This window comes from Pteropus medius, unplaced genomic scaffold, assembly GCF_902729225.1.
Source record: "Pteropus medius unplaced genomic scaffold, Ma_sr-lr_union100, whole genome shotgun sequence".
Taxonomy (NCBI): domain Eukaryota; kingdom Metazoa; phylum Chordata; class Mammalia; order Chiroptera; family Pteropodidae; genus Pteropus; species Pteropus medius.
The window spans coordinates 6,840,703-6,866,750 of NW_024344241.1; the positions used below are offsets into that span (position 1 = coordinate 6,840,703).

General features: G+C 37.7%; 2 long non-coding RNA genes across 2 annotated transcripts in view; one reads left to right on the forward strand and one right to left on the reverse strand.

Moving 5' to 3' along the window:
• On the forward strand, positions 1 to 18,223 carry LOC120607716 (uncharacterized). Its single transcript, XR_005654222.1, has 3 exons — positions 1 to 489; positions 1,027 to 1,084; positions 18,136 to 18,223. It is a non-coding gene; the product is annotated as an uncharacterized LOC120607716 (long non-coding RNA).
• LOC120607717 (uncharacterized) overlaps positions 17,762 to 26,048 on the reverse strand; it is a 23,480-nt gene continuing 15,193 nt past the window's right edge. Inside the window, exon 2 of the long non-coding RNA XR_005654223.1 lies at positions 17,762 to 19,278. This is a non-coding gene — a long non-coding RNA (uncharacterized LOC120607717). The remainder of the gene's footprint in view (positions 19,279 to 26,048) is intronic.

Sequence of the window (26,048 nt, forward strand, 5' to 3'; positions counted from 1 at the left end):
GGTGTGGTTACAAATGAAGGGTCTATAAAGGGGCGGTACTTTAGGTCTGACAGGCCTTATCTTTCCTCTCTGAAACCAAATGTTCTCTGAGAGCTGCCACTGGTATTGCTCCCTCCCTTAACAAGTATCACCTCATACTTCACCACTGCCCAGCCTTGCCTGGTCTTCATGCTGCTTGGCAAAGTTCTCTGAGTGAGAGTGAAAGAGAAAAGAGGAGAGTTGGCTTCTCGATCACCCCTTCCTCCCTCCAATTCCCTTGGGTTATGCAACAGCCAAGCCACTCCTCCCCTCCAACCCCTTGAATATTCTGCTGGCTCTGAGAAGTCGCCTGTCCTTCTTGAGCATGAATATACTGGCAAACACACATGATATGTTTCTCCCTACGCTTTGGTTCTAGACCCTCTGCCATGGAGGCCTGCTCTGAAGCAAACGGCACCCTTGCCATCCATCTTTTAAAGAAACGATGTGAAGAAAACCCTTCACACAATGGTTTGTTTTGTTTTTGTTTTTGTTTTTCCTCCCCTGAATGTCTCCTCTGTTTTGGCCATACTTTTTCTGGGGCAAAAAAGAAACACCACAGCCCAAATGCCCAGAGGCCTCCATGGCAAAAGGAGGAAGAATTGTGTGTAGTCATTAAGAGTTGTTTGTCAAAAGTTTCTGGTTTTCTTCCCTTCTAACACATGGCATAATTACACTATTTGGCTCCCTTGTGGGGCCATATGACTAGTTCTGGCTATTGAGTTGTATGTAGAAGAGACATACACAGAAATATTTAACTGATAGTTTGAGATCCTCCAGAATTCCTTTTGTTCCTCGAGCATGGCATCAGCAACATTTGAGATGATGGCTATTTCACTGGCCTGGGTTCCCCAGGGCCTCGCCTATCCATCATGGACATATAGACTGAAGAATAAATGACTCTTTGTTATATTAAGCCACTGAGATTTGGGGATTATTTGTTACCGCAATGTAACCAAGCCTATCCTAACTGATGCAATCATACCTTATTTTTTCACACCTTTATAGAGCTGCTCCTGAAGACTTCTGCCAGTGCTGTTGGAATGGGAAAGAAAGTGAAATTTTGGTAAGACCTTGAAGATCTGTGATAAATTCCTCCAGGGCTCACTTTTTATATAAACTCAGAGATTCTGTTGTCCTGTGCGAAAGCACTAGGCCTGGAGTGAGTTGATCAGCTTTAAAGTCCAGGTTGTGCCAGTGATTCACTAATGAACCTTTCTGAAGCCTCATAACTTATCAGAGCCTTATAAAAGATAATATCAGTCTGGCCTACTGCTTCATGAGATATTTATAAACCAGTGAGATATGTATGTGAAAGTGCTTTATAAACTCTAAACTACTGTGTATGTTAGCTATAAAAATACAGGCCGTATAATTGTCAAAGAAAACATCCAACTTTTACACTGGACACTTATATTGTAGATGGAGAAAGTGTTGCCTGGCCTAGAATTAAGTCTGAATACAGGCAGAATCGTACAGCACACATACAGCCTCAGGTTAATTCAAACTGATGCAGTTTTGAGAGGCCTCTCTTGGATGCCATCTCCGCTGGGGTGCTTCTGTGTCCCATCTTTTGAAGTTGAGGATTGTACTTGGAAAGATTTTCTTTTCCTACCATCTTGCTTTCCTTGTCTCTCCTTCCCCTTTGCAAATGTCCCTCTGTATGGGATTCTAGAAAGTTGGAGCTAGAATGGACACTAAAAACATCTAGCGTAGGGATACTCCACTTTGGCTATACAGGAAAATCTCCTGGGCATATTTTATTTTTTCAGTGTGCTCCTTTGCAATGTTTGAATTTATTTATCATACGTGTAGTTTTAACTACCAATATAATTAAATCAATAAAAAGAAAATAATGATGCACACATTGACATTTGCATATAAGATTAGTTCCTCTGGAGAAGGAATGAGGATAGATGGAACAGTTTTAAAGATTAGGCTACTATTCAAACAGACAAACAAACAATCTATCTCTTATCTACCTTCCACTAGGAATTCTAATTATTTTAGGTTGGTGCCTGAGCATTGGTATTTTAAAAAACCTCCCCAAGTTTTTTACAGAGGTGATTTCTGTGTATGACCAGTGCTGAAAACAAGAATCTAGTCCAGTGGTTCTCCAAAGTGTGGTCTTTGTATGAGCAATATTAGAATCACCTGGGAATGTGTTAGAAATAGAAATACTTGAGCACCCCTTCCCAACTTCAGCAACTCTGAGAATGAGATCCTCCAGAGGATTCTGATCCATGCTTAAGTTTGAGAACCACTGATCTAGCTCAGAGGCTCAGAGGTTAATAAGCAAGTTGACGTCACTTCTAGTTCTAGCCAAGATGGAGTAACAAGTATTGGATTTACACTCCCATTATAATTAACCATAGAACTGGACAAGATATATGAACCAACTGCTTTCTGGTACTGGGGAGACAGTGCAAGGCTCTGATCTTTGAAATAAGGGCAGCACGGGAGATGAATTTCATCTTCTGCCTGGGGCACTTTCCAAATGGCAGCACAGGGAAGAGGAGCCCAAACAGAAAGGAGCAGTCTCATTGGGCAGAACAGAGACCAGGGGCCAAGGCTGCTGGAACAACTTACATTACATGCAGGACATGGCACCACAGAAGAAGGAGAAACACAGAAAAGTAGCCCCCAAAATATGCGTAGAAGTTTCCTTTAGTCTTTGAATTCTAAGCTGCAAGCATGTGGGCTGAACTGGGATTCCAGGTTGCATAGCACTGGACACTGTTAGATTTTTGACCCGCCAGAGTTAAGGAACCCCTGCTGAACAACTTGGGCATTTAGTTGAGACTTCAGAAAACTCTGGCCTTAGTACTTGTGTTAACTTAACCCCTAAAATAAGGGCTATTCTAAACCCTCTCTAACAAAACTTAACCTCAGCAGCATCAAACTGAGCCACCAAGTAAGAACAAACTCAACTCTATTTAAAGGCAGGCAACATAATCAACTATGTTCAGCATAGAGTAAAAAATTATTAAACATCCTAAAATGTAAGTTGATATGACCCATAACCAGGAGAAAAAAAAAGCAGTCAATAGAAACACACAAAAATGATACAAATGTTGGAATTAGCCAGGAATGCAATGCGGCTCTTGTAAATATGTTAAGGGATTTAAGGAATACATGAGATGATGAGTGAACAGATGGGGAAACTCAATAGAGAAATAGAAACTGAAAGAAAAAAGAATTCTAGAAGTGAAAAATCTGAAATGGAAAATTTGACAGATGGGCTTAACATTGGATATTGCTGTAAAAAAATTAGTGAATTATATACATCATGACATTTTCAGTACACATTTCTTATTTTTAAAAAGAACGTTTTCCTGCATAACCATAATACCATCTTTATATTTATCAAATAAACACTTATTTTCCCATGCTCAATTCATATTCGAATTTCCTTGTGGTCCTGTAAATATCTTTTACAGTTGTTTCTTCAAAAATGAATTCATTCAAGGGCTATGCATCAAATTTTATTATGTCTCTTAAAACTCTTTTAATCCAAAACGGTGTCTCTGAGCATCCTGCCCCCTTGTTTTACTGAGACATTGAGAAAGAAGAGATCATTCTTATACAATGTCCCACAAGCAAGATTGCTGGTGATACTCATTTTAGTTAATGTCTGCTAAAATAGGGTTAGGAGAAGAAAAGATGCACAAAATAACATGTTTCTGGATCTTTATTATTTTAGCTGCTAAATAAGCTAGAGATGTCCTACCTACAAATATTTCACTTGACGTAATCTCATGTGAACTTTGTTCAATATCCATAAATACATTTCCATGCCACCTTTTAATTTTAACAGTCAGTTTTATCACCTTTTCTTTACACCTTCTTCCTTTGGAGTCATGCCTAGAAAGTCCTCTCGGCATTAGGATTATGAAAATATTTACCTGTATTTTTCTTTACAATCTTTAAATTTTCATTTTTTTCATATTACTCTATTTTGGAATTTATTTCAGACTAACATTTGAGAAACCAAAATTTTAAGTTAATAAGTTTTTCGTGTTTATTAAAAATAGTAAAGATATTAGCTAATTCGGTTTTAGTGGACAAAGACATAGTAAGATTCACCCCAAATACTCTGCATTCTCTGTCTTGAGGAACAGGTCAACTTGCATGGCTAGAGCAGGGAGAGCACAAAGTGTTACAAATGTCCTTTTATTAATTAATCACAAATGATTAACACAAGTATGTGAGCATAACAGCTTTAATTGTGGTCAGGGCACTTCTGTATGCATTCCGATTAGATGTTCTAATTGTCATTTTTATTCATTGTTGGTTACTTATGAACAGAGCCAGTTTCAGTCTTTCAAATTGTAATACTGCTGCTTGGTCTTTTTCTAATTTTATCACATGATCCTTCTCCAAATGTGTGAACTTTCCAGACAAAGTCAATACACTTCTCTGTTAAAACAGGAAAAGACCCTGTGGAGCTGAGTAGAAAGATTTTCCTTGGTGAACACCTACTGCATTCTTTTTGGGAAATTAAAGGGCAACACTTAGGTACTCTATTTCTCTTTTTTCAAAAGGTACTTTCTGTGGAGGTAATGACATTCGTGAAGGTTTCCTGTCACTCCTCACTGACATTAACAATCTAGGAACTGAGAACTAGCTTAGAATGCCAGCAGGCTCTCTGGAGGGAAGACATGCTTTTCTCTCAGCAAGCCATGCCTAATGAGATCATGACTGATAAGAAAAAGTAGTTATGAACTTAGCAACACTATCAGTAAGCAAGAATAGAGATCCTTGAGAAGTTTTTTCCAACCAGTTCTTTGATACCAACTGGGTGTCCAAAAATTCAATTTAATTTTGTACTAACTACCCAGAGTTAGGGCATTTCTCACAAGTTAAAGGACTTAGTCCCACAAGACTGCTCCCTGAAGTGGGGATGCCAGCTGCAAATGGGGTGCCCGCGATACCTATATTTCTGCCCAGAATACTACAAATTTGGAGTTCCCGAGAGCCACCCATTCATTTGATAATTTGTTAGAATGAGTCACAGAATTCATGAAGGCACTTTACTTTTAGTTGCTTGTTTATTATAAAGAATGAAACTGCATTGGACAATGTATGGGAGCGGGTACATAGAGTTTCCATGCCCTCTCTGGGCACACCACCCTCCCAGCACCTCCGCGTGTTAACCAACCTGGAAGACCTGTGAGCTGCTTTGGTGTAAGCATGATTGATTCATCATTGGCCGCACGGTTGAACTCAAAGTCCATCCCCTCTTCCTTCCCCAAAAGTCAGGGGATAGAGCTAATCATCTTAGGATTGATCCTCACCACAAGAGGCTACCATTTTCTCCATTTGTGAGTGGCTGGTTGGCTACTGTTGTTGCTCTATCTTCTCTAAACTCTAGTCCTCTAAACTGTAGTCCTCTAAACTGTAGTCCATATATGTATGACAATCTGAGATTGTTGGTAGGAAGCTATCTCTCTTGTCAGAACAACTTTTAGGGCTTTTATTTCTCAGAAGAGTTATTGACTATTTCGGAGTCAGAGGATAGTTTTAATATTGGTGTTTCCTCCTGGATTTTAAATAGTCTTGCCAGAGATTTCATCAGGCCAAGCCAGAAGGGCTGTCCTTTGCTGATGTTGCAGACATGTCCAAGCAACATATAAAGTGGCAAAAAGGTCTGAAAGCAAGAGCTTTAAATTTTATGTTGTCATTAGGATTTCCATGGCACATGTAAATCAGTAAGATTATTATATAAGGAAAAGTGCTCTACTGTTAATCATTCTGGGAGATTTTTTAAAAGCTTTATAACAAAAGTCATCAGCAAATAAATTTTCCTTTAGTCATCTCTTCACTTACTGTTGGGATGGCAATACTCTCCATAGCACAAGAATATGCTCATTGCAGCCAAAAAGGATCGCCTGGTATTTGAGACAGTTTCCTCCAGTTTAGCTTACACATATGAATGTTAACTTTGGCTCAGATACTGGGAATACAAAAATGAAAAAAAAAAATGCCCTTGTAGATCTCTGACCGATATTACAAGTGGGAGTGATTCTTGCATTGAGTAGCCCAAGCCAAACTTCCACTGGGGAGCTGTGAGAAGCCTCCTTGCTCCTAGCATCCAGTGGGGATCATGTTAGAATCTTCCTTCTAGGGGGTGCGTTGTGAGGATTAATGACATTAACGTGTCTCAAGTTCTTGCGATCCATGCCTGATCTATGCAGGGCATGGGGCCGGTGCCCGCTTCCTGGATGGGCAGGCTGTCCTGTGGCTGAGCTGCCGGGTAGTGTCCCTGCTGTTTGGCTGCAGCAATGCAGCCCCGGTTGTGCATGGAAACTTGGAGGGTGCTGGCATCGTGCTCAAGTATATCATGGCTGGCTGTCTCCTGTTTCTGGGTAACCTCGGGGATGTGACTGACCATGACATCGACCGCTCACAGAGGCACTGCAGCAGGGCTGGCTTGGAGCAGGCCCAGGAGCCCCGCTTCATGATAGTTCCCAGTAAGGTCGTTGGTGTCTAATTCTAGACACCCCACCTTCCACAATTGTTCACATTGTCATTCCAGTCATTTTCCTTATGCCATCCTCCTAGCCCTACTTTGAATTTCTCCACTCCCAGAGTGGCAGGATTCTTTTCGTTCTTCTATTTCTACAATCTTGAAAAGTTTCTTTCATAAAGCTAGATGCGGCTACAATTTCACTCTCTGCTCATTTATTTTATAAATACTCTCGATTTTATAAACTATTTAATATTTTCTATTTATTCCTACCTTCTTTTTAAAATAATTGTAATTTGCCTTCTTGCAGAGACAACAACCAGCCCAAACTCTCTGAACTCCATATTGTCAAAATAGTTTCAAACACTCTACAAAACCTCAAGAATTTCTGTTTGATAGCAATAGCCAATTTATGTTAAATTGACTTATAGGCATGATAACCATAGTTTGAGAAGTCGATTCTCAGTTCATAATATATTCTTTATGTGTTTATCACAGCATATGTGTTTAAGTATTACTTAGACCTACTTTATTTCTTTTTTTAAAAAATAAAAAATTTAGAGGTATTCCTTACCAATTCAATTGATTTATTGATAAAAATGGTCTTCATCAATACTATATACTTCAAAGGAAAGAAGCTCAAACAGTTTGATGAAAAACTAGAAAAAGAGTCTTTTAAAATTAGCAAGACAAGGCTATGTCTACCTATGCAGAAACTGTCTTGAAACATTGGGGTACTGTTATAAGCTGAATTGTGTCCCCTCAGATGTGTATATTGGTATCCTAATCTCCAGTACTTCAGAATGTGAGTGCATGTGGAGATACCTTTAAAGATATCAAGGTAAAATGAGGTCACATGGGTGGGCTGTAAGCCAAGGTGACTGATGTTCTTCTAAGAAGAGGAAATTTGGACATAGACGCACACAGTGGGAAGATGATGTGAAGGGACAAAGGAAGAAAATGGTTGTCTACAAGCCAAGGAGAAAGGCCTTGGAAGAAACCAACCTTGCTGGCATCTTGATCTTGGACCTTCAGCCTCCAGAACTGTGAGGAAAGAAATTTCTGTTGTTTAAGCCAGGGGTCCCTAACCCCTAGGCCGTGGACCAGTACTGGGTCTGTGGCCTGTTAGGAACTGGGCCGCATAGCAGGAGGTGAGCGGCAGGCAAGGGAGTGAAGCTTCATCTGTATTTGCAGCCGCTCTCCAGCGCTAGCATCACTGCCTCAGCTCCACCTCAGATCATTAGTCATTAGATTCTCATAAGAGCGCCGGGTGCCAAAAAGATTGGGGACTACTGTTTTAAGCCACTCAGACTGTGGTACTTTGTTACGGGAGCCACGAGATTTCAAAAATCACAAAAATTTGTTTTGAGTTTTTAAATGCAAATGAGTACCTAAACACCAGAGATGATTTTATCTGATCATGTGAATATTCTAAGTTCATATTTTTAGTAAGTTAAGACCTTTTACCTTCTCCTTTTGATCCTCTGGTTATAATCATGTTGACATAAGAAATGTCCAAATATGTAGAAAATTTTTATAAGAGTTTACTTGAGCCCAAACTGACAACAATTGCTGGGAAGCAAGATCCCAAATGTTTCAGAGGATAACAGTTTGCAGTTTCTTTTATGCATTTGGAATTAAAGAGAGAACATAAGGAAAATTACATGAAGGTGGGAGAAAGCAAGATGGGGACAGACTACAGAATAGTTAAGATCACGTGCTCATTTGAGAGTGGTTACCCCTTCGAGGGGTATTACTTCCGGCATTTCAAAGGTGTGTTAACCTAGATGCACAAGAACAACAGACAAGGCTGGTTTAAAACCTTTCACTAAATAGTTATGGGCCTGGGGTGTGACTATCCACCATGACCTGCTCAGTTAGAAATTTATGATCAGATCACCCTGTGAGGTTACTTTCCATAGAACCCCTTTTTCATTCACAATCATCTGGTTTCAATTATATCTGCATCCTTTTAGAATGAGAACAAACAGGTGGAGATGATGTATTGGCAGCTTCAGTTCTCATGTCTTCTGCAGAGGACATACAGGCTCAGGTTCTGGAGCTGCCCCATGTGGCTGGGGAGCCAAGTGTGGTCATTCCACTCCCTGAACAGTGTGGATCTAAACGTCACAAGTCATTGCTTGGTGTTGTGCTCTGTTCCCCCACATCTAAAAAACACCTTTCTGAGTATCTGTTCTTGGGGGTTAGAGATAGTTTAAAAATTAAATTACAACTACAGTTGTGGCAAAGCAAGGCTGATTTATTTCCTGGTATGTTAGGATCCTCTCCCGAGGAAGGGGAGGTCCTCATTTGTCTGCACAGCTCCAAGGAATGTCATTCATGTTGAATTTGTGATGGGCTTGTCATCCCTGCAGTGCCGCTCATCCTCTGGCTGATGCCCAAAGCACTGTTGAAATCTGCTAGGAATTCTGAGAATCAGGAAGATAGGTAAAACATGGTGCTGTTCTTCAAGGATTTTACAAGATATGAAAGAAAAACAAGTCCACATTTAACGAGACAGAACATAATATATATGTGTAGAATACTTTTGCAATTAGAAACCACCTTTAATCGACTTTGTATATTTGATTTTTTAAAATTAATTAATTTTTTTATGGTGACATTGGTTAACGAAATCAAATACATTTCAGAGGTACACTTTAACAGTAAGGCATATATATATTTATACTGTGTGTTCACCTCCCTTAGTTAGATTTCTTTCTGTCACCACATATTTGACCTCCTTTACTCCAGCTACCTCCTCCTTCCCCCCTATATATTTGATTTTTATAACAATTCTAGGCCATAGGCAAAGCAAGAACCATTATCTTCATTTTACAAATGAGGGATTCAGGACAAAAAGTTTTAGTAACTTGTAGAAGATCACATGGGTAGTAAGTGGCAGAACTAAGGACTAAAATTTAGGTGTTTGTTTATGGAGAGAGACAAACAACAAAGGATTATGGAAGATAAGCTGAAAAAATCGAGAAAAAGGCTCATGAGCTGAACATCTGATAGGGCATTCTAAGACAAGGGATCAACATGGACAATGGTATGGAGAGACTGAAACTAAGGGTCCTTATGACTTTGATTAAATTTATTTTTAAGTCCTAGTTCTAGATATCATATCTCTGTCTATGGCCCTCAGAGACCCAGCCTTTCCCCCAGATAATCAGCAACCCTCGAGGCAGCAGAAGGCAATAGGCTGGACCTAACTAAAAGGTCACTGGCCTAGACACCTGGCAGGCTAAAGATTACATCTCAATCTAAGTTACATTTCAGCTTCTGAGCCCTAAGGTGGAACAAGCCCCTGGCAACTTTTCCATGAGACCGGACAGAGGAATTCCCAAAAAGACCTCAGAACTGTCCTCAAGACCTGAAGAAATGATTAAATACCCTTACCTCACCTCTGACCAATCGGCTCCCAACACAACCCTGAAACCCCTAAACTGCAGTGTCTTGTGGTTTTGCCTATACAATCTGTAACCTATATGTCACTGAGAAGCCAGTCTTTGAGTACTAGTTCACCTGTGTCTCTGGGCTTGGCACCATTTCCTTAAATAAACCTTTACTTTCTTTGCTGTAAACCCCTGCTCACGTCTCATTTGGCTTTGATGTATGCAGGCAAAAGAATCCTTTTTATTTTGGTAACAAGAGAAAACATAAAATGGTCACAGAAGGGACAGACAGAGAAGAGGTGGTGAATAAACGTGTAAGGGCCGGAGCCATATTTCTTTTGTACTTAATTTCAGGCCATTGTTTAGGATCCACAGTATAACATAATATTGAAGGCTGTAACACTGTTCATTCTTTTCCTTTCCAGAACATAACCTGATTCCTGGCACTTTAATCAAAAGTGCACTGTGAATGTTTATTGTAAAAGCAACTGTAGCCCTGGTTCAGAGTATGATCGCGCAACTGGACAGCAGCTGATTTGGGTGTGGGGAGAGGTGAGAAGGGCTGAACCAGAGTTAGGGAAGGCTTTGGGTAACTCCTATCAGGGAACTTGAAAGTGCTCTGTTTGCTTAAGAAGACAATGTATTTTGACCAGGAAGCTGCCTGCAGTTAACTGGATAAAACAAAATAAAACCAACCATTTTTTGCAGACCTTGAGTCAGAGCTGCCTCTTTTTCTAGTTGCATGGCAAAAGAAAGGAAGGGAGGAAAGAAGGATGGAGGAAAAAGGAGAGATGTAGAGGGAGGAGACAAAGATAGAATTCTTAAGGCCTAATATCTATCACCCTTGCCTTGTTGATTGTAAACACAGCTGAGCCCAAATTAAGGGGAAATTTTCATGTTCCCTTCTCCCTTCCAAGCAGTAATCTCTCTTTCCACCTCAAGAATTTAATTCTGGGTTATTTTTAGTAAGCCCTTCATGCAAACAGGAAAATATTTCATAGCCACTTGTTTATAATTGTTGTTCCATGTTTCAACTTATAGACCCTTTCCTCAGGAAGGCCCACGAACTTTCTGGCTAAATTGGGCCCCCAACCATGTGTTCCTATAATTCCCAGCCCTCCCACTCAATTCTCATAGTGCTCTGTTCTACCCATGGGTTCATTTAAATTCCCACCCACTCGGTGGTCTGCTTCACGAGGGCAGGTCAGCACCCATCTTGTCCAACGCTGCAGAGGGGCTTGGCACAAAAAGCTTTTATTCAATAGTTGGTGAATTAACACTTCCCATTGTAAAAAAATAATATACATGGAACCACTTTAAAATGGAGTCAGAGCTGTCATCTCATCTCATGTCTTATACCTCAAAACTTTGGAATGTTAAAACAGGGCAAAATAACCTTTGGACTGAGCCTAAAGCAGCATCGTGACCCAAACAACTGTTTTCAAAGATAACAAGAAGTAGTGTAAACCCCCAGAAGAAATATATCTGTCAAGATGGACACCCTGTGGTTAAATGGGCCTGTATTTAAACTAGAGCCTAGCAGCTCTTTGCCCATCGAGGCTTCTCACAACCCTTGTACCATTGGGAAAACCACGAACTGAACTTCTGACTTCCTGCAGCACCCTGACTGTTTACACCACCTGCGTGGACCACTGCAAGGCAGTTTCACCTTGCGTGGCCAAGTTACCCTCCAGCCAATAGACTATTACCTACCCTGACCAACCAGAATTGCACAATTTGGAAACATTCGCATGAACTGATAAAGATGGGAAGAATGGGTGGGAAGTTTCTCTATAAAAAGCAGCCTCTCCTTTGTTGCAGTGAAACACTATTTATGTTGCTACCAGAATCTGTGTCTCCTAGGCTGCAGCTCTTTTTGCTCAAATAAATGCTTTTATTTTTATTATAGTCTAATCTTGATTTTGCTTTATAGAAGATGTTGTTATAACTACTGGACTGATGACTACTTGACTAAAAATTGAAAATATCCCCCAGAAATAACATCACTGTGTTAGTTTATATGCACTTATTCAAATACCTTCCTTCTACTGATTTAATTATTCCCCTTCATTGATATAATTGTTTCCTTTCCATTTCTCATAAATATCCCTTTCCTCTACCTCCTAATTAGAACACTATTTGGGTTTCTGCCCGAATCGGTGCTTCCTGAATAGCTATCTTTTTGGTTCTCAAGTAAATGCTTGTTGCCTCTCATTTGGCCTTTTATTATTATTATTATTATTATTATTATTATTAATTTATTTTAATTAGTTTTAAATGTACAGTACATTGGTTAGACATCTATATGGTTCATAAAACGATCCCCCCAATTGCTCCCTCCCTCCCCTGACTTTCCACCTAGCCAACATATTAATGCTAACTGCATCCACTATGCCATGCTCCCCATCCTCATGACCATCTATCAACTACTGATTTGTACTTCTTTAAACCTTCACCCCATTCTCCCTGCTTCCCAAGCTCCCTCCCCTCTGTCCGTCACCAAATTGTCCACTATATTTATGAGTCTGTTTTTGATTAGTTTGTTCTTTCTGTTCCTTAGATTCTGCATATAAGTGAAATCATATGATATTTATCTTTCTGTCTGACTTATTTCACTCAGCATAATAACCTCTAGGCCTATCCATGTCATTGCAAATGGTAGGATTTCGTTTTTTTTAATTGCTGAATAATAATCCATTGTATATACGAATCATATTTTCTTTATCCAATCATCTGTTGTTGGGCATTTAGGTTGCTTCCATATCTTGGCTATTGAAAATTGTGCTGCCATGAATATTGGGGTGCATAGATCTTTCCGAATTATTATTTTGGTTTTCTTTGGATAAATACCCAGAAGTGCAATTGCTGGGTCAAAAGGTATATCCATTTTTAGTTTTTTGAGAAACCTCCATACTGTTTTCCATAACGGCTGTACCAACTTGCAATCCCACCAATGGTGTATGACGGTTCCCTTTTCTCCACATCCTCGCCAACACTTGTTATTCTTTGATTTATTGATGATAGCCCTTATGACCGGTGTCAGGTGATATCACATTGTGGTTTTAATTTGCATTTCTCTGATGGTTAGCGATCTTGAGCATCTTTCCATGTATCTATTAGCCATCTGTATTTCCTCTTTGGAGAAGTGTCTGTTCAAGTCTTCTGAGCATTTTTTAATTGGATTGTTTTGTTGTTGTTGTTGAGTTGTATAAGTTCTTTATATATTTTGGATATTAACCCCTTATCAGATATATCATTAGTGAATAACTTCTCTCAATCATTCAGTTGTCTTTTTGTTTTGTTGATGGTTTCCTTTGCTGTACCATGTGTTTTGAATACTGTAGACTTGTAGTATAGTTTGATATCAGGTAGTGTAATACTTCCAACTTTGTTCTTCTTTCTCAAGATTGCTGTGGCTATTCAGGGTCTTTTATGGTTCCATATAAATTTTAGGATTGCTTATTCTATGTCTCTGAAAATGCCTTTGGTATTTTGATAGGGATTGCATTGAATCTATAGATTGCTTTGGGTAGTATGGCCAAATATTTTAATGATGTTGATTCTTCCTACCCATTAGCACAGTATATGCTTCCATTTCTTTGTATCTTCTTCAATTTCTTTTTTCAATGACTTATAACTTTCTGAAACAGATCTTTTACCAAGGGATTAATTTGATTCCCAGATATTTTATAGTTTTTGATGCAATTGTAAATGAAATTGTTTTCTTAATTTCTCTTTCTGAAAGTTCATCATTGGTGTATAAAAATGCCACTGACTTCTGAATATTTATTTTGTAACCTGCTACTTTACTGAATTCATTGATCAATTCTAACAGTTTTTTGGTGGAATCTTTAGGGTTCTCTCTATATAGTATCATGTCATCGGCAAATAACGAGAGTTTTACTTCTTACTTTCCAATTTGGATGCCTTTTACTTCTTTTTCTTGTCTTATTGCTGTGGCTAAGACTTCCAATACGATGTTAAAGAGGAGTGGTGAAAGTGGGCATCCTTGTCTTGTTTCTGATCTTAAGGAAAATACTTTTAGCCTTTCCCCATTGAGTATGATGTTAGCTGTAGGTTTGTCATATATGGCCTTTAGTATGTTGAGTTATGTTCCCTCTATTCTCACTTTGCTGAGAGTTTTTATCATAAATGGATGCTGGATTTTGTCGAACGCTTTTTCTGATTTGAGGATATTGTACCAACCTTGCACCCCAGGAATAAATCCAACTTGATCATGGTGTATGGTATTTTTAATGTATTGCTGAATTCTGTTTGCAAATATGCTGTTGAGGATTTTTGCATCAATGTTCATAAGAGATATCGGTCTATAGTTTTCTTTTTTGGTAATCTCTGTGTCTGGTTTTGGAATCAAGGTAATGGTGGCCTCATAAAAGGGGTTAGGAAGCCTTCTCTCTTCTTGAATTTTTGGGAATAGTTCGAGAATAGGTGACAATTCTTCTTCGACTGTTTGGTAAAATTCACCTATGAAGCCATCTGGTCCAGGACTTTTGTTTTTTGGGGGAGGTTTTTGATTGCTGATTGATTCTATTTCATTGGTGGTAATCAGTTGGTTCAGATTTTCTGTTTCTTCTTGACTCATTCTTGAGAGATTGTATGTTTCTAGGAATGTGTCCATTTCTTCCAGATTGTCCAATTTGTTGGCATATGATTGCTCATAATATTTTCTTATGATCCATTGTATTTCTTTAAAGTCCATGGTTGTTTTTCCTCTTTCATTTCTGATTTTATTTGAGTGCTCTTTCTTTTTTCCTGGACAAGTCTGGCTAAGAGTCTGTTAATTTTGTTTATCCTTTCAAAGAACCAGCTCTTGGTTTCATTAATCTCGTGATTGTCTTTCTAGACTCTATTTCATTTATTTCCACTCTAATCTTTATTATTTCCTTCCTTCTATTCACTTTGTGCTTTGTTTGCTGTTCTTTCTCTAGTTCTTTTAAGTGTAAGGTTGGATTGTTTATTTGAGCTTTTTCTTGTTTCTGAGGTAGGCCTGTATTGCTATGAATTTCCCTCTTAGGATTGCTTTCTCTGTGTCCCATAGATTTTGAGTCATTGTGTTTTCATTTTCATTTGTCTCTAGGTATCTTTTGATATCATTACTAATCCATTCATTGTTTAGCAGCATGTCATTTAGCAGCATTGTTTATATACCATGTGTCTGTGTATTTTCCAGTTTTCTTCCTGTAGTTGATTTCTAGTTTCACACCATTGTGATCAGTGAAGATGGTTAATAGATTTCAATCTTCTTAAATGTATTGAGGCTTGTTTTGTGACCTAACATGTGGTCTATCTTAGAAAATGTTCCATGTGCACTTTGAAAGAATGTATATTTTGCTGCTTTAGGGTAAAATGCTCTGAAAATATCTATTAAATCCATCAGGTCTGGTGTGTCTTTTAGGCCCATTGTTTCCTTGTTGATTCTTTGCCTGGAAGATCTGTCCACTGGTGTCAATGGGGTGTTAAAATCTCCTATTATGGGTGTATGACTATTAATCTCTCCTTTTATGTCAGTCAATAATTGCTTTATGTATGTAGGTGTTCTTATGTTGGGTGCATATATGTTTACTAGGGTTATGTCCTCTTGATTTATCGATCCCTTTATCATTATGTAATGCCTTTTTTGTCTCTTATTATAGCCTTTGTTTTAAAATCTATTTTATCTGATGTAAGTATTGCTACCCTGGCTTTTTAAAAAATTTCCGTTTGCATAAAATGTCTTTTTCCAGCCCTTTACTTTCAGTCTGTGAGTGTCATTTGATCTGAAGTGGGTCTCTCGTGGACAGCATATGCATGGGTCTTGTTTTCTTATCCATTCAGCTATCCTATGTCTTTGGATTGGAGCGTTTAATCTGTTTACATTTAAAGTGATTACTGCTAGGTACATTGTTACTGCCATTTTATTATTCATATTTGTTATCTCTATTTTCTTTTTTACCCCTTCTCTTTTTATAGAAGTCCCTTTAACGTTTCTTGTAATACTGGCTTGTTGGTGATGGATTCCTTCAGCTTTTTCCTGTCTGGGAAGCTCTTTATCTCACCTTCCATTTTAATAGAAAGCCTTGCTGGATAGATTATTTGTGGTTGTAGGGTCTTGTTTTTTTATAACTTTGAATATTTCTTGCCAGTCCTATGAATCTGACTGCTCTAGGTATCTCATATTAATGAAATCATACAGTATTTGTCCTTTTGTCACTGGCTTAATTCACTTAGCATCATGATCCATCCAGGTCATAGCATGTGTCAGAATTTCCTTCCTTTTTAATCCTGAAGACTATTCCATTGTATTCTATGCCACATTTTGTCCATTCATCCTTCAAAGGACACATTTTGTCCATATATCCTTCATAGACAGTAGAATATAAATATGAAAGTAGAATGGTGATTGCCAGGGGCTGGGGGAGGGGAGATAGGCATTATTGTTTAATGAGTACAGTGTTTCAGTTCTGCAAGAGGAAAAGAGTACTGTGGATGGATGGCAGTGATGGTTGTACATGTTTCCACCTTTTGGCTATTGCGAATAATATTGCTACGAACATGGGTGTATGAATATTTCTTTAAGACCCTGTTTTAATTCTTTAGGGTCTATATGCAGAAGTGAAATTGCTGGATCATATGGTAATTCTATATTTAATTTTTTGAGGAAGTGCTATACTGTTCCCCAAAGCAGCTGCACCATTTTACATTCCCACCGACAGTGCACAAAGGTTCCAGTTTCTCTACATCCTCACCTGAGAAAACTTTTTGAAAAGATGTTTGTGCTGCTACTTTGTTCACTTTTCAATAATCAGAGATCTTTCCAGCCTGGCTCAGGCTGCCACTCAGTAGACCCTCTCTCCACATCACCTCCCATCCTCTCCTTGCCACAAGGCAGTTCCTCTCTTGCTCCCCAAACCCTGCCCAGAGCCCGCTGTCTCCTCTCCCTGGCTAAAACAACGAGACAACACAGTCAATGCTATTTTCTTTATATAAAATTTTGGGACACTGCCTTATGCCTCCTCTAGCCTGTCTTCCTCTGGCCCCAGTATCTGCCAGAGTTCCTAGAGGTACCTTTGTGCTCCAAGAAGAATCTCTTGTTCTGTGGCACAGGCTGGTAGACACTGTTAAAAAAACATCTCACTGTTTCTTTTATGTAAAACAACTGGCCTTTCTTTGAAGAGTATCTATGTAAGTAAAGTGACGATAGTGTTCCTGACCCTTATTTTCCTGGAAATGCCTTATGAGTTTATTTCAAAAAATGTTAGTTGTTCGTTTTTTCTGAAAATTTAATAGTACAGTTAGCTCCCTTCCTTGTATAAATTTTTTGACCATTTCATCACAACAGAAACTTTTTGGACCAAGCTTCACTTTCATTCTGAGAGAAAAAATATCAACAACAAAGCCTCGTACTGCTTTAAAATTACCCAAATATTAGAAGCAAAACTGCTGATAGTGTCAAAGATGTAGGCTAAATTCTATGCCAATAAGATGAGAAAGTCTTTACTGTCAGCTATACAACAATTTATGAATAGATTCAGAGTAGTCAATAATACATAAAAATACAACCTATTACCAATTAGTAACTAATAAATTATTTCAAATCAACTTTACTATCATCTTAAAATAGCTTGAGTTACAGGAAACAAATATTCTTTAGCTTCAACTCCTTTTTGACCTGTCACTGACAACTAAACACCTGCCTACAGGCGACCAATGGGAGCTAATGTCATGTTACTTGGGAAACTGATATAGTTTCTAGGCCATGAGATGTCAGGCAGCAGAGTTTCTTACAGGACCATCTATTTTGGGCCTCAAAGTTAAACTGTTGAAATTATTTCCTAATGAGATTATTTGTAGAGTCACAGAGATGATACACTGAAAAGACGGACAGAAAATACTTTAATTATAAAATATAAGCTCATATTCCATTAAAAAAAAGTACATAACGATGTTTTATAAATCCCATAGTTAACTTGGGGATTGTACAATTATATTGCATTGCATTTTAAAAAGCATTCATTTGTTAACTATAAAATTTTAAAACATATCCTAAAGTTTGACATTACTTCGTTTTTTATTATTAAACCAAGAGACTCAAAAAGTTATATTGGCTGTGTTTGTCTGAACCTCTGCAAAGCCTTAGCTCATGGAAAGAGGACCCCAGTGCCATGGTCCTGGGCAATTACATGAGGAAGCAGTGTAGGCCTGAGTGGTTGGCCCATCCGGACCCTGACATTCTCTCCTCTCTTCTTTCAGATGGAAAATGAGCTTACGCATGAAAAGCTCAGCAAGTGGACAAAGCCAGGTACAAAGGACAATGAAGAAAACTGCAGTATAGGGTCTGTTCTTGGCATGCAGGAGTTAATGATGCCTTCAACAATGCTGAGGCTGACTTTTCTGAATTGTCTTCCAATGAGGGCCTGTTCCGGTCCAGATTTGAGCACGGGTTCTTCGTGGAGGTCAATCAGGAAGGCACAGAGGTGGTGAACTGTATAAGCACCACAGAAAGGTTTCACACAGGCCACCCCATTTCTTTTCTTGATTGCACACCACAGAACAAAGAGCATTCTGTTCTAGTAATGGTTCTCCTCTGCAGCTGCTTTGCTGTATCCTGCTCTTTCCTATCAATATGCATGTAGTTGATCTCAGCACTGCACGAGGGAGACCCCTCAATCCCCCAATAAAGCCACTCATTTGAAATTTTGAGCTCAGAACTTAATGATATGTGTGCACTTTCACCTTATGCTCCGAGGTACATTGGAAATTAGAACGGGAATGTTATGTTAATTTGGGTTTAGAAAATGTCTATTCTAGATTTGGAGGAGTGAATGGCTGTTCACAGACTGTTTTCAAGCTTCCTCTCCAAAGGGTGTATCTCCAGCCCCCTGGATGTCCTTCTGTTGGCATTAAAGCCTTGAGCCTTCTGAAGTCTTTCAGTGCTTCGAGCCATCTACCCTTTCATTTCTATAGTGACAACTTTCTGTCCTTTGCTCACAGGATAAAGATACTAGATAAATATGCCTCTTTTGTTCAACTTTTTTAAACGACTTAAAAATGCATTTGAGACATATTGGCAGCAGGAGGAAAGGAGATAGAAAGATGCTGTGGGAAAATAAAAGGGACAATGTACTTGTTTTTGAGAATGCTTTTACCTCAGGAAGAACAGTAAGAGCTAAGATAACTAACTTCCTGACTGTTGGTTCATTTGACTGAACTGTGAGTCTTTTCTGGGGAGTGACTATTATCATTTGTCCCATGTGCATGTCCTTCTTTCCAGTCTGGTTTGCAGTGTGGTCATGGTGTGGTGCATTTCCAGAGGGAAGGTCTCGGTCAAGACTTCTACTTGACGTCGGTTACCTGTTCTGGTTTCCTTTAAGGCTCAGGATCTTCAAACACAGACTTCCACATAATAAGAAACAAAAGAATTTTAGACTATTTGGACACCCACATAAGCATAACAGACTGTAGGTTATAAGAATAAATTACAAAAATAGTTTTACCCAGGGGAAAGAGTAGTTAAATTTCTGCAGAGTAAGGTTTAGATTCACTTTTATAACCAAATAGGAAATTTTGTGAATTTTATGGAAATGCCAAAAATTTGAATGTCGGCATAGCACACAAACTTTCCAAGTTCACTGTTAGCTCCGAGTATACTCATTCTCTAAGTTACTAAGCAACTTCGGTAATGAGATAGATTGAAGATAATGAAATAAAACTGTGGGGCATTTGAGGGGATTTCACTTGGGAAATTGTGAGTAGATAACATTTCTTGCCTTGTATCAGTTTCAAGGAATCTGAGGGACTGTCTGCATGCCTCTTTTGATTAAAAGTGATCTTACTAATTGGAAAATTAAGTAAATTGATGGTAGGTGTGGGAACCAGTTTTCTCACTGCTGGAGTGGGAGAGTTACAGTGAAGACATCCTACGAACACTACCTCAACCAGGTGATCAATGTCAACATCAATAGTGATAAATCATGTCAATAGTTTGGATTCTTGATAGGATGTGATGATGTGATGAGAATGGCACTTTACCTCTATGATCTTTTCCCTATAACCTAGTAACTCTTGTCTAACTCTGAGAAAAAAACAGACATTCCAATTGAGTCATTCTACAAAATATCTGACCTGTACCCTGTCGAAGTCATCATAAACAAGGAAAGTGTCTGAGAAACTGTCATGACTATGAGAAGCCTAAAGAAATATGAGGTGTCCTGACTGGGATCCTGGAATGTAAAAAAGACATTAAGTAAAAACTAAGAAAATCTTAACAAATTATGGATATTAATTAATGATATATCAATATTGATTCATTAGTTGTGACAAGTGTACCAGATTAATGTGAGATGTTAACAGTAGGAGTAGGGGAAACTACTATTTTTGCAAATTTTCTGTGAATCTAAAGCTATTCTAAAATAAAAATTTATTTTAAAAAAGAGAGAGGCTTAGCAGACATATCAACTAAAACCAGAGTGATATTAGCTCGATAGTGCAATGGGCGAGAAAAAAAATAAGGCATATAGATTAAAAACAAAGCAATAAAAGTGTTCTTATTCATAGATGAAATGATTATCTATGTAAAAACTCCAGGATAATCTAAAAAGAAAAGCCCTTTTTGAACTAATAAGTGAATTCGGAAACGTCACAATATATAAAGTCAACATGCAGTAAGTCAATCACATTTTCATATGGTAACAATAAACATGTGGAAAACAAAGTTAAAAATATAACACCATTTACAATTACTCCAAAGAAAATGATGTATTTAGGTATAAAACTAATAAATCATGTACAGGATCTTTACGTTGAAAATTGCAAAATGCTGATGAAAATAATCAAAAAAGATATAAATAAATGGAGAGACACACTGTGTTCATAAATTGGAAGGCTCAACATAGTAAATAGTTCTCACCAATTATTTACGGGTTTAGCACAATTTCTTTAAAAACTCCCAGAAAGGATTTTTGCAGACATAGACAAGCTTATTTTAAAATTGATTTGAAAAGGCAAAGGACATAGAATAGCTAAAACAATTCTGGAAAAGAATAAAGTGGAAGGAATTGTGACACAAGAAGTGTCAAGGTTTATTGTGTAGCTATAATAATCAACACAGTGTGGTGTTGGTGGAGAGAAATGTGGATTAACGGCACATTGAGAATAGGGAGCTCAGAAATAGATCCACACAAGTATGCTTAACTGATCTTTGACAAATGTGCAAAAGTAATTTAATGGAGGAAGGTTGGTGCTGAAGCAATTGGACATTCACAGGTAAAAACCAGACCAAAACAAAAAACCTTGACCTAACTCTCACATTTACACAAATATTAACTCAGAACGGGTCAAGGACTTACATGTAAAATGTAAAACTATAAAACTTTTAGGAAAAAAACAAAGGAAAAATCTTTAGGACCTAGCAGCACTACACAGACTTAGCACCAAAAGTACAATCCATAAAAGAAAAAAGTTGACAAATGGAACCTCACCAAAGTTAAAAATTATCTTCTCTGTAATGGAATTTGTTAATAAAATGAAAAGACAAGCTACAAATTCAGATAAAATATTTACAAGTTACAAATCTAACAAAAGATTTGTACCTAGAATGTATTTTAAAAGGTCTCAAAACCCAGCAACAAAATGAAAACTCTAATTAAAAATGGTCTAAAGGCATGTTCAGCATTGCACTGGAAAGGATTTACAGATGGCAAGTGAACACATGAAAGGATGTTCAACATTATGAGCCATCAGATAAATAAAAATTAAAACCACAACGTGATATCACTCCACATCTATCAAAATGACTAAAATGAAAAATAGTAACACCAAATGTTGACAAGGATTTGGAGACACTGGCTCATTCAGATATTACTGATAGGAATGTAACAGAAACTGGCACAGCCACTCTAGGAATAGGTTGGCAGTTTATCTTTCTTATGAAATTAAACTCACACTTACTAAATGAACCAACAACTGCAGCGCAGACATGTATCCTAGAGAAAAGAAAATTGTTCAGAAATAAAGCTGTACACAAATGTTTATAGCAGCTGTATTTTTAATAGCCCAAAACTAGAAACCACCTAATGTCCTCAACAAATGCATGGTTAAAAAAGCTGTGATGCCTTTATATCATGGAATACCACTCAACAATAAAAAGGAAGGACTATTGATATACGCAACAACTTGGATGGATCTCAAAAAAAGTATTCCGAGTGAAAAAAATGTAGCGTATGATTTTATTTATATAACATTCTAGAAATGAAAAAAATATAGATATAGAGAACAGATTGGTGGTTGCCAAGGCTTGGGAGAAGAGGCGGGGAGTTTGGTGCAGCTATACAGGTATACCTCGTTTTATTGCTCTTCACAGATACTGTGTTATTTTACAAATTGAAGGTTTGTGGTGATTGTGCATTCTGCAAGTCTATTGGCACCATTTCTCCAACAGTATTTTCTCACTTTACGTCTCTATGTCACATTTTGGTAATTCTCACAATATTTCAAACTGTTTTCATCATTATTATGATATTGTTATGATAATCTGTAATCATTAATCTTTGATGTTATTCAGTTATCTTTGATGTTATTATTGTAATTGCTTTGAAGCGACACAAAGAGCGAATTTAGTGTCATGTGTGTTCTGATGGCTCCACCAGCCATTCCCATCTCTCACCCTCTCCCTGAGCTTCTCTATTCCCTAAGACACAAAAATATTCAAATTAGGCCAGTTAATAACCCTACAATGGCCTCTACATGTTCAAGTGAATCTCTCACTTTAAATCAAAAGCAAGAAATGATTACGTTTAGTCAGGAAGGCACATCAAAAGCCAAGATAAACCAAAAGCTGTCTCTTGTGCCAGTTAGCCAAGTTGTGAACGCAAAGGAAAAGTTCATGAAAGAAATGAGAAGTGCCACTCCAGTGAACACACAAATGATAAGAAAGCAAAACAACCTTATTGCTGATATGGAGAAAGTTTTAGTAGTCCGGAAAAATCAAATCGGCCCCAACATTCCCTTTAAGCCGAATCCTACCCTAGAACAAGTCCCTAACTCCCTTAAATTCTATGGAGGCTGAGGGAGGTGAGATATTTGCAGAAGAAAAGTTTGAAAGTAGCAGAAGTTGGTTCATGAGGTTTAAGGAAAGAAGCTGTTTCCAAATCATAAAAGTACAAGGCAAGTGCTGACATAGAAGCTGCAGCAAGTTATTCAGAAAATCTAGCGGAGATAATTAATAAAGGTGGCTACACTGAATGACAGATTTTCAATGTAGATGAAACAGCCTTAAATTGTAAGAAGATGCCATCTAGGACTTTCATAGCTGGAGAGAAGTCAATACCTGGCTTCAAAGCTTCAAAGGACAGGCTGACTTTCTTGTTAGGGGCTGCTGATTTAAGTTGAAGCCAATGCTCAGATACCATTCTGAAAATCCGAGGGTTCTTAAGAATTATGCTAAATCTACTCTACCTGTGCTCTATAAATGGAACAACAAAGCTTGGATGACAGCACATCTGTTTATATCATAATGTACTGAATATACTAAGCTCACTGTGGACACCTATTGCTCAGAAAAAGATTCCTTTCAAAATATTAGTGTTCATTGGTAATGCACCTCTCACTCAAGGGCTCTGATGGAGATGTATTTGTGATTAATGTTGTTTTCATGTCTGCTAACACAACATACGTTCTGCAGTCTACGGAGCAAGGGGTAATTTTGAATTTCAAGTCTTATTTATGAGGTACATTTTGTAAGGCTCTAGCTGCTATAGATAGTGATTCCTCTGACAAATCTGGGCAAAGTAAACTGAAAACCCTCTGGAAAGGATTTCCCATACTAGATGACATTAAGAACATTTATAGTTCATGGGAAGAGGTCAAAATATCAACATTAACAGGGGTTTGAAAGAAGTTGATTCCAACCCTCATGGATGACTTAGAGGGGTTCAAGACTTCAGTGGAGGAAGTAACTGCAGATGTGGAAATAGCAAGAGAACTAGAATTAGAAGTGGAGGCTAAAGATGGGACTGAATTGCTGCAATCTCATGATAAAACTTTGACACATGAGGAGTTGCTTCTAGTGGATGAACAAAGAAAGTGGTTTCTTGAGATGGAATCTACTCCTGGTGAAGATGCTGTAAAGATTGTTGAAATGACAACAAAGGATGTAGAATATTTTATAAACTTAGTTGCTAAGCAGTGGCAGGATTTGAGAGGATTGACTCCAATTTTAAAAGAGGTTCTATTGTAGGTAAAATGCTATCAAACAGTGTAGCATGCTACAGAGACATCGTGAATGAAAAAAAGAGTCAGTCAATGTAACAAACTTCATTGTTGTTTTATTTTACCAAGTTTCCACAGCCACTCCAACCTTCTGCAACTACCACCCAGATCGGTCAGCAGCCATCAACAGTGAAGCAAGACCCTCCACCAGCAAAAAGATTATGACTCTCTGAAGGCTCAGATGATGGTTAGCATTTTTCAGCAAAAATAAAATTTTTAATCAAGATATATACCCTGTTTTTTAGACATATGCTGTTGCACACTTAATAGACTACAGTAAAGTGTAAATATAACTTTTATTTGCACTGGGAAACTAAAAAAATTATGTGACTTGCTTTCTTGTGATATTTGCTTTATTGTGGTGGTCTGGAGCCAAATCCACAATATATCTGAGGTATGCCTGTAAAGGGTTAGCAAAGGAAGCTTTGTGTTAAAAGAATCATTCTGTACCTTGATGTTGGCAATTACACAAATCTACATGTGTGATAAAATTGCATAGAACCATATACTGTTGGAGAAATATCATTAAAAACAAGATCTGCTAACCCCGAAACCTCTCCACAAAGGTGGAAGAGAAAGAAAACAGTTCTGAGATGGGTGAAAAAGGGAAAGGGATTAAGATGTACAAATTGCCAGTTATTAAAACAGTAACTGGGATGGAAAACACAGCATAGAGAATATAGTCGATAATATTGTAATAACTATGTATGGTGTCAGATGGGTATTAGACTCATTGGGGTGATTATTTCATAAATTATATAAATGTCTAATCACTATGTGGTACACCTGAAGTTAATGTAACATTGTAAATCAACTATAATTGAAAAAAAAATTTTATTTAAAGATTGGTAAATTTTTAATTGAAAGAAAAGGAAAATAGTTTTATTGAATGAGAATGTGATGTTCATCACAGGCAATCCACTAAGTGAATGCAAAGACAGAAAGAAATTTCACTTTTTCAAAAAACTAGGCAGGTACAACCCATTACACACATGTTCTCGAAATAAACAATAATTAGTCCTCAAGTAAAAGTACCTGGCAGCACTGTTTATTCCACATAGGTATTCTAAATTCACGTGGTAGTAGGGATGACCGTATGTGTTAGACTCCTATCCTCCTATAGAAACTAGGAGACAGGGCTGTTGTCTTCCTCAATGAAAACATTTCAAAGAGATGGTTCTCAAGTCCTTGAGAAAGATAGCTTTGGATTGTAAGGTTGACAAGAGACTTATTTAGGTTTTAAAAAGGTTTACAAACATCTCAAAGGGACATTGAAAGAATTTATAATTACAACTTTTCTTAAAAAGAAAAACTCTCTGAAAGAAAAGTAGGGATAGGGATGACAGGAGTCTCTTTTCCTTTTCGCCTTATACAGAATTAATGTTTTTTTTTTCTACTTGTATTTACCCTTATAACAACAATTACAACAATACAGACACATGTGCGTGTGTGTGTAAAACTGGTGATATCTGAATAAACCTTGTGGATTGTGCCAATGTCAATTTTCTGTCTTTGCTATTATATTCAAGTTATGGAAGATGGTACCAGGGTACCAGGGGAATGCCTAGCAAAGAGTGCAGAGGATCTTCCTGTGCAATTTTTAAAAAACTTCTTGTGAATTTGTAACCATTTCAAAATAAAAACTTTTAAACACATGGTATTAGACGGTGCAAGATTTTTGTATACTATTACCAGGTACTTGGACATAACTTTAATATACATGTAGAGAGACTTTATTATTAATAGATTATATAAATATTAATTTATTAATGTAATTAGATATTGTTATATATGAACTTTTATTTATATACGTATACTATATGAAGTCTAACTTAAATATCAACCTTTGACATAGAAAATAGGACTAAGAGCCCAAGAAATATGAATCATGGGTTAAG